The sequence below is a fragment of the Schistocerca piceifrons genome, chromosome 2, assembly GCF_021461385.2.
Source record: "Schistocerca piceifrons isolate TAMUIC-IGC-003096 chromosome 2, iqSchPice1.1, whole genome shotgun sequence".
In the NCBI taxonomy this organism is placed as follows: domain Eukaryota; kingdom Metazoa; phylum Arthropoda; class Insecta; order Orthoptera; family Acrididae; genus Schistocerca; species Schistocerca piceifrons.
Window position 1 is genome coordinate 999,123,986 of NC_060139.1, and position 14,130 is coordinate 999,138,115.

Genomic DNA, 14,130 nt, shown 5'->3' on the forward strand with positions numbered 1-14,130 from the left:
ATTTGGGCAAGACCTTATATTTCCGAAGAATTGAGTGTTGGCGAAGTAATGCTTCACTGCTAGGTACTGACTATACAGAAACTTCCACGACTATCATATCTCATGATATTTCACCACTAAGCCACCAAGTTGCAACAGCTTCGTGCCATAATCTTTTCATGGCAGATTACAGTAATACGACAACAGGTTTAGACAAACACACGTATAGAACATACATGAACTCCAGTAGGAGCTCGCAATTCTTACTCGATTTTTTTAAAATGATGTGACCATGCGCACCGTCTGTACACAAGTGGATAGCGTACTTCAGATGACGCCGACAGTGCATACTATGACGAACAAAAACAACGTATTGGCCAATTTCAACTTCCTCTGGAAGCCTAGATACTTAAAGCGGAGTTCTATCCAGCACTGAAGGAACTTAAGTATGGTAACTGCTTAGATACAGATACATCCATTATTCTGACACATTCGCGGTCAACATTGCTACTTGTATGGGATCATGTAGTCAGTGATACCAAAATCGCTTGGTGTACTGGACTACAGACCGCATTACAGAAATAACGTGCCGTAACAAGAAAATCTACATGCAGTGGATAAAGCGGCGCAATGGTATCAGGGATAATGAAACGGCCGACTATGTGGCTAACAGTGCCATCCATCATGCGATAAGGACGTACAAAGACGTTCCATATACGTAGCTTCTGCAAGAACTGCGGCGAATCATCAGAAGCTCCTGGAAGAATAAGTGGCGCTTATCGTAGCAACAGAGGTGAAGATATTAAGAAGCTATACTACCAAGCGCCCGTTCACGACCGTGGTATGTAACTCAAAATGTTCCATATCGGCGTGTTCCGCCCTGGATTTAACCACGGGCAGTTCTGACGGCACCACTGTCGGCTACATCTAATTGACTCACCGCTATGTGTTTGTGTTGGAGGGGAAATCGATCGCATCATTTCCGGTGTCCATTGCGATACCATGCCGCAACCAATTTCCCGCGATGTTTATGCTTCGTGGCAGTAGCTTCCCAACAAAATGAATGTTCTGCTTCCAACGCGTGATGTCTCACTGTGTAAATATATTTATGTATATTTATGTATAACTTATTAGTGGCTGAACACGCCACGATCTTATTATGACGTTTACAACCATTGTGAGCGACAGACGTGATTTAATTTTTAGCATACAATGTACCAAAGGCTTGCTGAGTGGATTGTATCCGACGGACACAAATAAATTAAGAAAAGAAACAGCACCCGTCCAACTTCAGGCGGCCTCGTTAATTAATATCTTATGCCCACTATAGTGACGATAAATTTTAGCACTGTTATTACTATTTAGCACATTTCTCACGTTTCCACGACAACGTCTCTAACTAAGGGAACACGTAGCAGTCGTGTAAATCCCGTGTTGCAACTAGAGAAACCTATACAATTATATAGCCTTGAAAAGTTATTAGTTCTAGCCGTAATCCATCCCGGAAGAAGTATCGTTTGTTCTGAGGAATCGTTGCTGTGCAGCACAGCTTTTAATGTGGCTATCTAAACAATACCCTCGTTCCCAAAGGCCTTCTCCGTAAGAAAGATCTGTTAACTCGAAAATTCTAGAGTGTTGCATTCTCATCCTGAATGCCAGGTAATTAATAACAACATCAGTTGGATGTAGAGAACACTGCAAAAATTTTAGCTACTGTTTAGTTAAGCCAGAACTTCAGACGAAGAAATATCAACTTACTAGTCGAATATATAGTTTGTTCTTTCGTAGCACGTAGTGTAGGCATATGGCTTGTCGGCTTATTGAATGATGTTCCAGAGAAGAAGGTTCTGGCGGAGAATGAGAGACAGCACACCCCCTGGATGAAAAGTTTCGGCCAGAAGAGGCAGCCCATGGAGCAGATAACGAAATGGTACGTGCCACAAGACCATCTTTTAAGAAAATTAAAGTGGTTGCAAAAATTCTATCGCTGTAGCCATCAAAACGGTAAGATATAGAATTAAGACGCAATAAGGTAACGAGTGCGTAAGAGAATTTAGGTCGCATATGATTTGTTCGCAGCTGTAATTTAGCAACTGCAGAAAATTTTAACAAAGATAAAAAGTCAGTTGTCAGCTACACAAGAAAACGTTTATTTGGTTCGCTTTACTGTCATCTTCAGAAGTGAAACAAGCTCAAATCATTGGCAAGCCAACGTCAAAATAAGATCCGGTTGGTAGTGTTCATTGCCACAGTCACCAAACTGACTGGCAGCTGACTTTTGTCGCAAGTAGGCCTACTACTCTGAAGCGCCAAGGAAACTGGTATAGGCATGCGTATCCAGACACAGAGATACGTAAACAGGCAGAATACGGCGCTGCGCTCACAACAAGGGGCTGGCGCAGTTGTTAGATCGGTTACTGCTGCTACAATAACAGGTTATCAAGATTTAAGAGAGTTTGAACGTAGTGTTATAGTCGGCACACGAGCGATAGGGACACAGCATCTCCGCGATAGCGACGAAGTGGGTATTTTCCCTTACGACCACATCACGAATGTAGCGTGACTATCAGGAATCCGGTGAAACATCAAATCTCCGACATCATTGCGGGCGGAAAAAGATGCTGCAAGAACGGGACCGACGACAACTGAAGAGAATCGTTCAATGTGACGGAAGTGCAACCCTTCCGCAAATTTCTGCAGATTTCAATGCTGGGCCATCAGAAAGTGTCAGCGAGCGAACCATTGAACGAAACATCATCGATATGGGCCTTTAGAGCCGGACGCCCACTCTTGTACCCTTGCTGACTACATTGCATAAAGCTTTACGCCTCGTCTGGACCTGTCAAAACCGACATTGGACTGTTGATGACTGGAAACATGTTGCCTGGTCGAACGAGTCTCGTTTCAAATTGTACCGAGCGGATGGACGTGTACGGGTATGGAGACATCATGAGTCGATGGATCCTGCTTGTCAGCAGTGGGCCTGTTCAAGCTGGTGGAGGCTCTGAAATGTTTTAGGACTTGTGCAGTTTGAGTGTTTTATGCGGCCTCTGATATGTCTAGATACGACTCTGACAGGTGACATGTACGTAAGTATCGTGTCTGATCACCTGCATCCATTCATTTTCATTGTCCATTCCGACGGACTTGGGTAATTCCAGCAGGACAACTCGACACCCCACACGTTCATATTTGCTACAGAGTGGCTCCAGGAATACTCTTCTGAGTTTAAACACTTCCGCTGGTCGCCATACTCCCCAGACATGAACATTATTGAGCATATCTGGGATGCCCTGCAACGTGCTGTTCAGAAGAGATTTGCACCCCGTCGCACTCTTACTGCTTTATGGACAGCCCTGCAGGATTCATGGTGTCAGTTCCCTCCAGCATACTTCAAACATTAGTAGAGCCCATGCCACGTCCTGTTGCGGCACTTCTGCATGCTCGCGGGGGCCCTACACGATATTAGGCAGATGTACCAGTTTCTTTGGCTCTTCAGTGTATGTACGATGTGAAATTTGACATTTGTTTTCCACTTGTCGCACGTATCATATACTGTTAGAGATGTCACTCAATTTTACTGACCCTGTAGCAATGGACATCACCGTCTGATCCTTATTTCGACGTTGGCTCGTCAATTGACGTCGTTTAAACTATTCAGGAAAGTGAGTACCACTTTGCAGTTAGTGTTGAGTACGGTGGTTTCGTTGCTCTGATGCGAAGCATAAAGAATAAGAAGTATAGTGAATAGTTTAGTAGTAAAATATTGTAATCATTAAGTTTTGGGAAGTAGCAATGAATTACTGTAGTGGTCAAACACCATACATTTCCGATCGATGTCATTCTTCAAAACGTGTTACAGTGAAAGAATTCTGAAAGTTGGCAGTTAATCCTCCTTTCACATAATTTGATATTTTATTAATTTGTGGAGAGTGCCTTTTCTCTGACTGTGTTTACTCATATAAATTGATGATAAAGAGGAATATCAAGCCGGGAACCGTAACTGAGTTTGCTTTATTTCCATTTTTATTACGTTTGACATTCAGTACACTTATTACCAGTAATAACCCGTTCTAAAAGCGATAGTAAACTGCAGTGCCTCTGATATTTTGAATTACTATTCATAATTCCATTGGACATGAGTGCGTGCAAGTTTCAGCCGTGCCCTGAGTCGTGCAAGGATAGCCCAATGGTGAGGCCACCGCTCGCTATAAGCGAGAAATCCGGGTTCGAATCCCGATCAGTCACAAATTTTCACTGTCGTCATTCCATTTTACAGCTGATGGTTGTCCATATTTGCAGTCGCGAATGCATTTAATGATGATTGCTGTATTAAATGAATGTGAGTGTAATTGTAAACGCTTGCAACTGGGTGAATTCAGGTGGACATTCTTGGTTTAGTTGCGCAGTAAAGGGCCGGGGAACGGCAGCTGAGTTCAACTTTCAGGGCTAGCGCCGCCCAGGCCGCGTGTCAGAGCGTTTTGTGCGCGGCTTTTCATGACGGGCTCCCTTGCACTGACTCTTTCAGAACCATGAGCGAGGGATGTGTTGATTCAAATTTTAGGCATTCAGTGATGGAAAATTTTGAGAATGAGAAAACAGGTGTCGTTTCTCCTGACGTCTGACTGGTTACAACATTGGCTCTAACGCTGTTGGGCCTCCAAGTCAAACTGAGCTTGGACGCGTATTGCTGAAATCAACTGCTTTCAGCTGTATATGAACTTTTACAGGAAAAGTTCGTGTAAAAGTTCATATTGAAACGTCCCCTTAGAGAATTTAAAAATGACGGTGCTGAAAAACCTCTTACGATATTTGATTTTCAATCAGCTGAGCAAAACTCGACGTACTCATACATTTCTCTCTTTACTTATTCTGATCATCACTAAACTGACACACAATATTTTTAGCGCAACGCAATCTGACTTCCAATAATCCCCACAAAAGAATGACCCTGACTAACAATAACCTATATCTTTCATGAATCACTTACCTCACAAAAATCTTGGTTACTGCAGTACAGCGATCGCCAATACTGCCAGCTAAAAGATTGTAACTACTGATAGGCATAGTCAGCAAATGAAAGATTTTGATAGAGAAAAACAATGTATTTTCCTTAATAACGTTCAAAAGTCATCTTATATATATATATATATATATATATATATATATATATATATATAACTATCAATTCTTGACATCCATCTTTACAAATTTCCTTTTTCTGGCGAACACGTGTCCAGGCCGTCCGCTTTTTGTAACCTCTCAAAACTCTGGAATCTCTCTCTCTACATCCACCACCGCTGGCGGCTCACCTCCAACTGCCCAATGCTACGCGCTGTTCACATCCAACTGCCCAACACTACACAAGCGAATATTCCAACAATGAGTCCAGATTAGATTAGATTAGATTAGTACTTGTTCCATAGATCATGAAAACGACACTTCGTAATGATGTGGAACGTGTCAGGTTAATAAAAGGTGTCTATACGAGATATTACATTAGACCAAATATTACATGACACTCAATAATTCTTTTTTTTTTTTTTTTTGTAGAGGTTGGGAAATTACCCACTTACTATTTCCAAAAATTCATCTAATGAGTAGAAGGAGTTGCCATTAAGAAATACTTTTAATTTCCTTTTAAATGCTATTTGGCTATCTGTCAGACTTTTGATGCTATTAGGTAAGTGACCAAAGACTTTTGTGGCAGCATAATCTACCCCCTTCTGAGCCAAAGTTATATTTAACCTTGAGTAGTGAAGATCATCCTTTCTCCTAGTGCTGTAGCCATGTAGACTGCTATTACTTTTGAATTCGTTCGGATTATTAATAACAAATTTCATAAGTGAATATATATATTGTGAGGCTACAGTGAAGATTTCTAGCTCTTTAAATAAGTGTCTGCAGGATGATCTTGGATGAGCTCCAGCAATTATTCTGATTACATGCTTTTGTGCAATGAACACTCTTTTACTCAATGATGAGTTACCCCAGAATATGATGCCATACAAAAGCAGAGAATGAAAATAGGTGTGGTAAACTAATTTACTCAGATGTATATCGCCAAAATTTGCATTGACCCTAATAGCATAAGTAGCTGAACTCAAACGTTTCAGCAGATCCTCAGTATGTTTTTTCCAGTTCAGCCCCACATCAATGCATACACCTAGATATTTGGAATATTCTACATTAGCTACCGATTTCTGATGGAGTCTATATTTATTAATGGGGTCATTCCATTTACTGTGTGGAACTGTATATACTCTGTTTTGTCAAAGTTCAATGAGAGCCCATTTGCAGAGAACCACTTAATGATTTTCTGAAAAACATCGTTTACAATTTCACCAGTTAACTCTTGTCTGTCAGGTGTGATAGCTATACTTGTATCATCGGCAAAAAGTACCAGCTTTGCATCTTCGTGAATATAGAATGGCAAGTCATTAATATATGTTACGAACAGCAGAAGACCCAAGACTGAACCTTGAGGCACCCCATTCTTGATTGTTCCCCAGTTTGAGAAATCACCAGCCACAGACTGCACACAGCACAGTCAGTGATTTTCATACAGAGTGCTACGTGGCGTTACCAACATAAAAACCTAAACAGCCTACTTACAATATATGCTGATGGCTCTGAGCACTATGGGACTTAAATTCTGAGGTCATCAGTCCCCTAATATATGCTGAAAGCCATTTATTACAGAGTTACGGATTGCTTCAGCTGCTGTTGCCCTCAACAGAAAACTATTTGAACTTGGATGACAGATAGACGCAAATCGTACCATACTGCTCCAACTCGATTTCAGCGTTCATCGCTCATAATGGCTAGCGAGTAGTGGTATGCCAAGCAGTGAAAAGACGTTTTCAGTCTGTTAATGTTCTGAACGACCACCTGGCAGTGGAAGAAGTGTGACATGCTCGGTATCGAGGTGGATCAGGACGGAAAGGGCAACATGTAGTCATGCGTTATGTGTTGATAGGGCTGTTCATAAAATGCTAATATATCGATATTTCACCAGATAATATCGTTATGTACAGGCGAAATTTTCTTCCCTCATATATCGATTCGTCAACGTCAAAATGGCAGTATCGACTGACGGTATCATTATTTTATATTATCCTTTTTCTCGCTATTTTCGGCAAATATTTGAAACTGTTCTTTTGAAATCGTAGTAGAGCATAAGTTTACTTTTACTCTGCGAAGGCGTCTTACTACTTTTTGCCCTTTCATCGCATCCAGTCTTTCTCTTCGACTGTGTGAAGCAAGTGTAGGTGCCACAAAACAAGACATCCGATTGCGTTGGGGGGTGCAGGGGTGAATAGGATAGTAAGAATATGAAGAAAAAGCGCACCATTTGCTTTAAAAATTGTTTTTTAACGCAACTAGGGTGCTATTTCTTCACATCGGCATCTTGAAAAAGTTTCCGAACGTAGTGAACAAAAATCTAAATGACAAGACTGGTGTTTGCGGCGGGTGGAGACGTGTGAGAAAAAATGCTGACGTAATCGGCTCTCGGCGCTACCAACAGAAGCTGCAACGTTTAACCTCAACATGCAATTTTCCTACATCAGCGAGAAAAAAAGTTTATTTCGAAATGTAGCCAATGCAAAATTAAGAAAACAAAGTATGTGAGGTTAAGTGAAACAAAAAATATTGCATTAAAATGCACCATGTACACAATTGTTATTATCAACCCAATAGTTGACCAGAAAGCTATTGTAAAAAAGATTTTCATCTGCACAAAGTCCCATTATTAAATTGTTTCTCTTTCAAGTATTGCTCTAAGGGAGATAGGCAGACCGATAGCTAATTGATGTAGAGAAAACTAATAATAAATCAATACTTAAATATATAACTCTAAAACTGGCAGTATATTTACAATGTGCAGCCGATATTTACATAGGCCGATTTGTTTATAGTTCGTCCTTTGATACATCCGTACTTTTGGTCGATGTATCAAGGGTCGACAACGACATTTTTTAAATAATGATGTATCAGATTCCCGATATTTCTAAATATATCGACAGATACCATCAGACCAAGAGCCAGGTACATATCACGACCTCGAATGCAGTCTCGTAATGTTCGTTCTTCTCGAAGCCTCTACACACAAGAATGCCCTATGGCGATGCTGTACATACAACCGGGGACTCGTTTGAAAATACGACGTGGTGCCGCTCCTGTGTCCATTGGTGTCGCTGGGCACACCATTAAAAAGCCCGGTAGAATCGAATGGCATGAATTGCTGGGAGACGCTGAAGTGCAGGCTCAGCCGCGTAATTGGATACTTTTCTCCCCATACTCCGCGCCCACAGGCACCTTTCCTTTACGAAATACGAGAGCTGCGTGAGAAAGCCTGTATGTCAAACTTAGATAACTGTAATGGGTGTGTGTGCAGTGTAAAAAATGTTCAAATGTGTGTGAAATCTTATGGGACTTAACTGCGAGAGTCATCAGTCTCTAAGCTTACACACTGCTTAACCTAAATTACCCTAAGGACAAACACACACACCCATGCCCGAGGGAGGACTCGAACCTCCGCCGGGACCAGCCGCACAGACCATGACTGCAGCGCCCTAGACCGCTCGGCTAATCCCACGCGGCGTGTGTGTGTGTGTGTGTGTGTGCAGTGTAGTATCATGTTTGTATTGAATGATAACGAGAGAAGAAAGACGGTGAAAGCTGGTGGCGGAACATAGCCAACTCCCCTCGAACAGCACCAAGGGCACGCCGAATTTAATGTCCCCATCTGACGGTTACATCACCATCAACAGTGTCATATACCCTCAATACATGAGACGCTGCGGAGAGTTTTGGGTTTTACTCCAGGGCATTGGGGAAGAACTGGTGATCAGGGGCATCATATCACCACACATCCTGTCCCCTCTGCCGAAAAGGCCAAGGAAAACTTGTCAGCAGAGTGCGGCGTGCCCATAAGGTCGCGTATCCGAAGGTGCTTAGCTTCGGTGACTGGACGGGAACAAGTGTAGCCACTTCGGTACGGCCGTTGACGGTGCATCACTCTCTGAGTGTATTTCTTCGCTGCTTCGTCAAGTTAAGCCACGAGAACAGTCGTCTTGCTAGTAAACTGAGCTGATGGAAGTCATCGGATGCCTCCTAATATAGTGTCGGACATCCTTTTGCCCGCAGTAGTGCAGCAACTCAACGTGGCATGGAGTAACAGGTTGTTGGAGGCCCCTGCAGAATTACTGGGTCATGCTGCCTCTGTAGCCATCCATAACTGTGAAAGTGTTTCCAGTGCAATATTTTGTGCACGAACTGATCTCTCGATTGTGTCATATAAATGTTCGATAGGCTTCACGTCGAGCGATCTGGGCAAACAGACAATTCGCTTGAATTGTTCAGAACGTTCTCCAAACGAGATGCGAACAATTGTGGCCTGGTGGCATGGCGAATGGTGATCCATAAAAATTCCGTCGTTGTTTGGAAACATGAAGCCCATTAATGGCTCCAAATAGTCTGCAGGTAGCCGAAAATAATCAGTTCCTGTCCATGATCGGTCCCGTTGGACTAGAGGACTCAATACATTACATGTAAACATAGCCCACACCATTATGGAGTCACCACCAGCTTGCACAGTGGCTTGCTGATAACCTAGGTCCATGGCTTCGTGGGGTCTGCTCCACACTCGAACCCTGCCATCAGCTCTTATCGACTGAATTCGGAACTTAGCGCACCAGACCACGGTTTTCGAGTGGTCTAGGATCCAATCGATGTGGTCACAAGTCCAGGAGAGGCGCTGCAGGCTATGTCGTGGTGTTAGCAAACTCACTCGCGTCGTTCGTCTGCTGCCATAGCCCATTGACACCAAAGATCGCCGCACTGTCCTAACGCATATGTTTGTCGTACGTCCCACATTGATTCCTGCAGTTGTTTCACGCAGCGGTTGTTGTCTGTTAGCACTACGACACTATGGAAACGCCGCTGATCTCGGTCATTAAGAGAAGGCCTCCGCTACTACGTTGTCTGTGGTGGGAGGTAATGCCTGAAATTTGGTATTCTCAGCACGTCTTGACACTTTGTATCTTGGAATACTGAATTCGCTAACGATTTCCGAAATGGAATGTCCCATAATAAGCTCCAACTACTACTCCGCGTTCGAAGCCTGTCAATACCTGTCGTGCGGCTGTAATCACGTCGTAGACCTTTACACATGAATCACATATCTACAAGTGACAGCTCCGGCAACGCATTGCCCTTTTATGCCGTAATTTTACCGCCATCTGTGCATAACGTTGTCCATGGATTTTATTATCGTAGTGTAACTCATGGTGCTTCAGACGTCACTCCACTGTCCGTATGGGTACTTGCCCTGCTCCAAAAAAGACACTTTCCCAACTAAAGGTACACAATAGGTGTTAGTTGCGTGGGGCCCTTGAAATTCTCCAGAGTCCCTCGAGTCCATATCTGCATGACGGTCGTGATGTCCAGACCAGCGCGATCCTCAGACTTTCTGAATGAAAAGGCGGAAGGCGTTCGATACAGTTCCGCACTGTCGCCTGATAAACAAAGTAAGAGCCTACGGAATATCAGACCAGCTGTGTGGCTGGATTGAAGAGTTTTTAGCAAACAGAAAACAGCATGTTGTTATCAATGGAGAGATGTCTACAGACGTTAAAGTAACCTAAGGCGTGCCACAGGGGAGTGTTATGGGACCATCGCTTTTCACAATATATGTAAATGACCTAGTAGATAGTGTCGGAAGTTCAATGCGGCTTTTCGCGGATGATGCTGTAGTATACAGAGAAGTTGCAGCATTAGAAAATTGTAGTGAAATGCAGGAAGATCTGCAGCGGATAGGCACTTGGTGCAGGGAGTGGCAACTGACCCTTAACGTAGACAAATGTAATGTATTGCGAATACATAGAAAGAAGGATCCTTTATTGTATGATTATATGATAGCGGAACAAACACTGGTAGCAGTTACTTCTGTAAAATATCTGGGAGTATGCGTGCGGAACGATTTGAAGTGGAATGATCATATAAAATTAATTGTTGGTAAGGCGGGTACCAGGTTGAGATTTATTGGGAGAGTCCTTAGAAAATGTAGTCCATCAACAAAGGAGTTGGCTTACAAAACACTCGTTCGTCCTATACTTGAGTATTGCTCATCAGTGTGAGATCCGTACCAGATCGGGTTGACGGAGGAGATAGAGAAGATCCAAAGAAGAGCGGCACGTTTCGTCACAGGGTTATTTGGTAACCGTGATAGCGTTACGGAGATGTTTAACAAACTCAATTGGCAGACTCTGCAAGAGAGGCGCTCTGCATCGCGGTGTAGCTTGCTCGCCAGGTTTCGAGAGGGTGCGTTTCTGGATGAGGTGTCGAATATATTGCTTCCCCCTACTTATACCTCTCGAGGAGATCACGAATGTAAAATTAGAGAGATTAGAGCGCGCACGGAGGCTTTCAGACAGTCGTTCTTCCCGCGAACCATAGGCGACTGGAACAGGAAAGGGAGGTAATGACAGTGGCACCTAAAGTGCCCTCCGCCACACACCGTTTGGTGGCTTGCGGAGTATAAATGTAGATGTAGATGTAGAATCTCGATAGGGCACAATATTGCCGCTGTCGAACTCTGAACGTGCTGGACAATTTCTTAGATGAGAGATGACAGTATCTTCTCACAACAAACAACATTCAGACACGTTCACCGCATAATTTTTCCTTATAAAAAGAATGTAGGTGGCTTTTCTTCCACCTGTTTTGTGGCACTGCAGTGAAATGTTAGTAATTTACATATCCAAGCAAGTAGTACGCTCCGTGTAAATTTCACGTTTTTAGCATGATTCCGTTATGGTTTTGCAGTTCTAATGGGCAGCAGTGTAATGTAGTTGCCCCTCGCTTGATTCTCAGTGACAGAATAATGCTGCGTAAGAACCCACCTGTAGTTTTAACTGTAGCAACGCATCACTTCAAATCACTTCTCCAGACGTTTCTGCGCAGGACACGTTGAGTCTATGATTCCGGTGGGAGCTCCCATTTTAAATTGATGGCTGCCAAAAACCACCACAGGACTATCTCTCAATAATGAGATTTCAGTCGAATCGACTGGGATGTAAGCTAGGTACGAATCGAACACATGTGTCAGTTGGTCTTATACGCCAACTATCCTGGGTCTGGTATTATTAAAAATATGGGCACACACGTAAATATCGTACACAGTTTACAGACATGTAGAGCACAGCGCTTTTTTTTACAACGTAACTGACAATAAAGCCATCCAGCAACAAATTAAAGTTAAAGTAGCTGCCAAATAGCGAATATGTGACTAACAATCGATCGAGAAAACACTAAACAGAAGTAAAGAATCATTCAGCAGAATATTGAGCCTTACTGCAATTCTAGTCACAACTTTGTTGCATTAACACCAATAATTAACTACTTCTTCACTAAACTAAGTCATTAACGTTCTCTGCAACACCATAGCAGCTAGTTCTGGAAACGACACAAGAGGGTTTTAAATACTGGCATTATCAATGAAGTCATGTGAAATGCTATCCGACAAGGAACTATCCTACACAATATTCTGCTAAGCGAGTTTCAAGTTGCAAGATATGTTTAAATGGCGCAGGGAATGTTGAGATATTTCAGGCTCTAACAGCTGCCTCGAGCGTCTTAAGGATGAGCTGTACAACTGGGACACTTTGTGTAGTTATACGAGTAGCGTAGAGATTCACGGTAAGGGCAATTTTTGCTATACATAAAATGTCAGAGACTCGGACACTCTACACATATTCCATGATCGCAACTCAGCATAATAAATTACAAGTATTATTTTTAAGACATAGAAAATGAAATACATTAAGACTAACACAGTGCAGCAAAAACTCAATTGCTAAAAACTCGAACCATACTTCTCTGAAGCATAAAATACACAAAAATTCAGAAAATACGTAGAAAACAAGAAACCAGCAGCACACAAAATGTCACGTGGTAATCCGTTATATACTGTACTTAACAGTGATATGGTGATGCAGGAGGATTAAAGAATCTGATATATCTAGATAATTCAGTTGGAAAACAACTGAAAACTAGAAAAGAGAAAAACATTTGGAATACTACAAAGAAATGTAAGTTTGTACGGAGCAAATATAAAACCTTGTTGGTTATACAAGTGAATTACTAAGTAGTTAATGTACGGAAGAAACAACACATATTTCAGAGGAACACTGTATACAAAGGAGAATGATCCTGCAACCAGTGTCAAAAATAGTTGCATCCCACATCACGTTGTGGATGCCAAAATGTTATGTCTTCAGTTCCGATTTAAATAAATGCACATGGTGATTTTAATTCTTTGAATAGTTTATTTGTTTGGACTTAGCATATACTTGGCGTTGGTTCACTGAACTGGTTGCCAGGCTAGTCACTAAAAGCCAATTAAAACATAGTGCAGCATGCATAACGTCATTGAACGAGATATTAGTCGTGGTAGTGAAGTAGAGTTTAAGTGTCAGTTGGCTGTGTGGAGTTGCTGCAATTCGATGGGTCACCGTGGAGACGTGACAGTGTGATTGGACGACAATGAACGTGATTAAAATTAGCCGATTTGTAGGTGTAACACCGCGGATCAGGCTCGTGAATATGGAACTCCAAATACTTCACAGGGCTGATATCGAAATTCTTGTTTTTTTTAAAATTGGATCTTTATTTTTTGTTATCTCTACTGTTATCATTCCTGTTAAGCCAATACTGCGTCAAAAACCTGCCATCGCACTTATTTAAAATGTTGAACTATGTAAAATTCATGAGTTAACAATATAGTTTACTTAGACCCGACGTTTCCTGTCTACATGAACTACTTGCCACTTGAAGAGTGTATACAGATCTGCCAATCCAAACGCAAACTAACAGCTAATGGGAATTTTAGACTTCTTGACACAGCGGTATACATACCTTTTCCCGAAATGTTGTTATGAAACTGAATAGTATGCTACACCTTCACCAGTGATTGGAACCAGTTTACATCTAAAAAGAAAAGTTCGCATTAGAATCACTTCACTCCTATGTTTACCACCATGTTAGCATTTTATACGCTGGAACAGTTACCTGCTAAAATTAGAAATACGTTTTTGGGTTGAATGTCATAACAAGGTATTTAAGAATGTAGCTGTCGTCCACATCTGC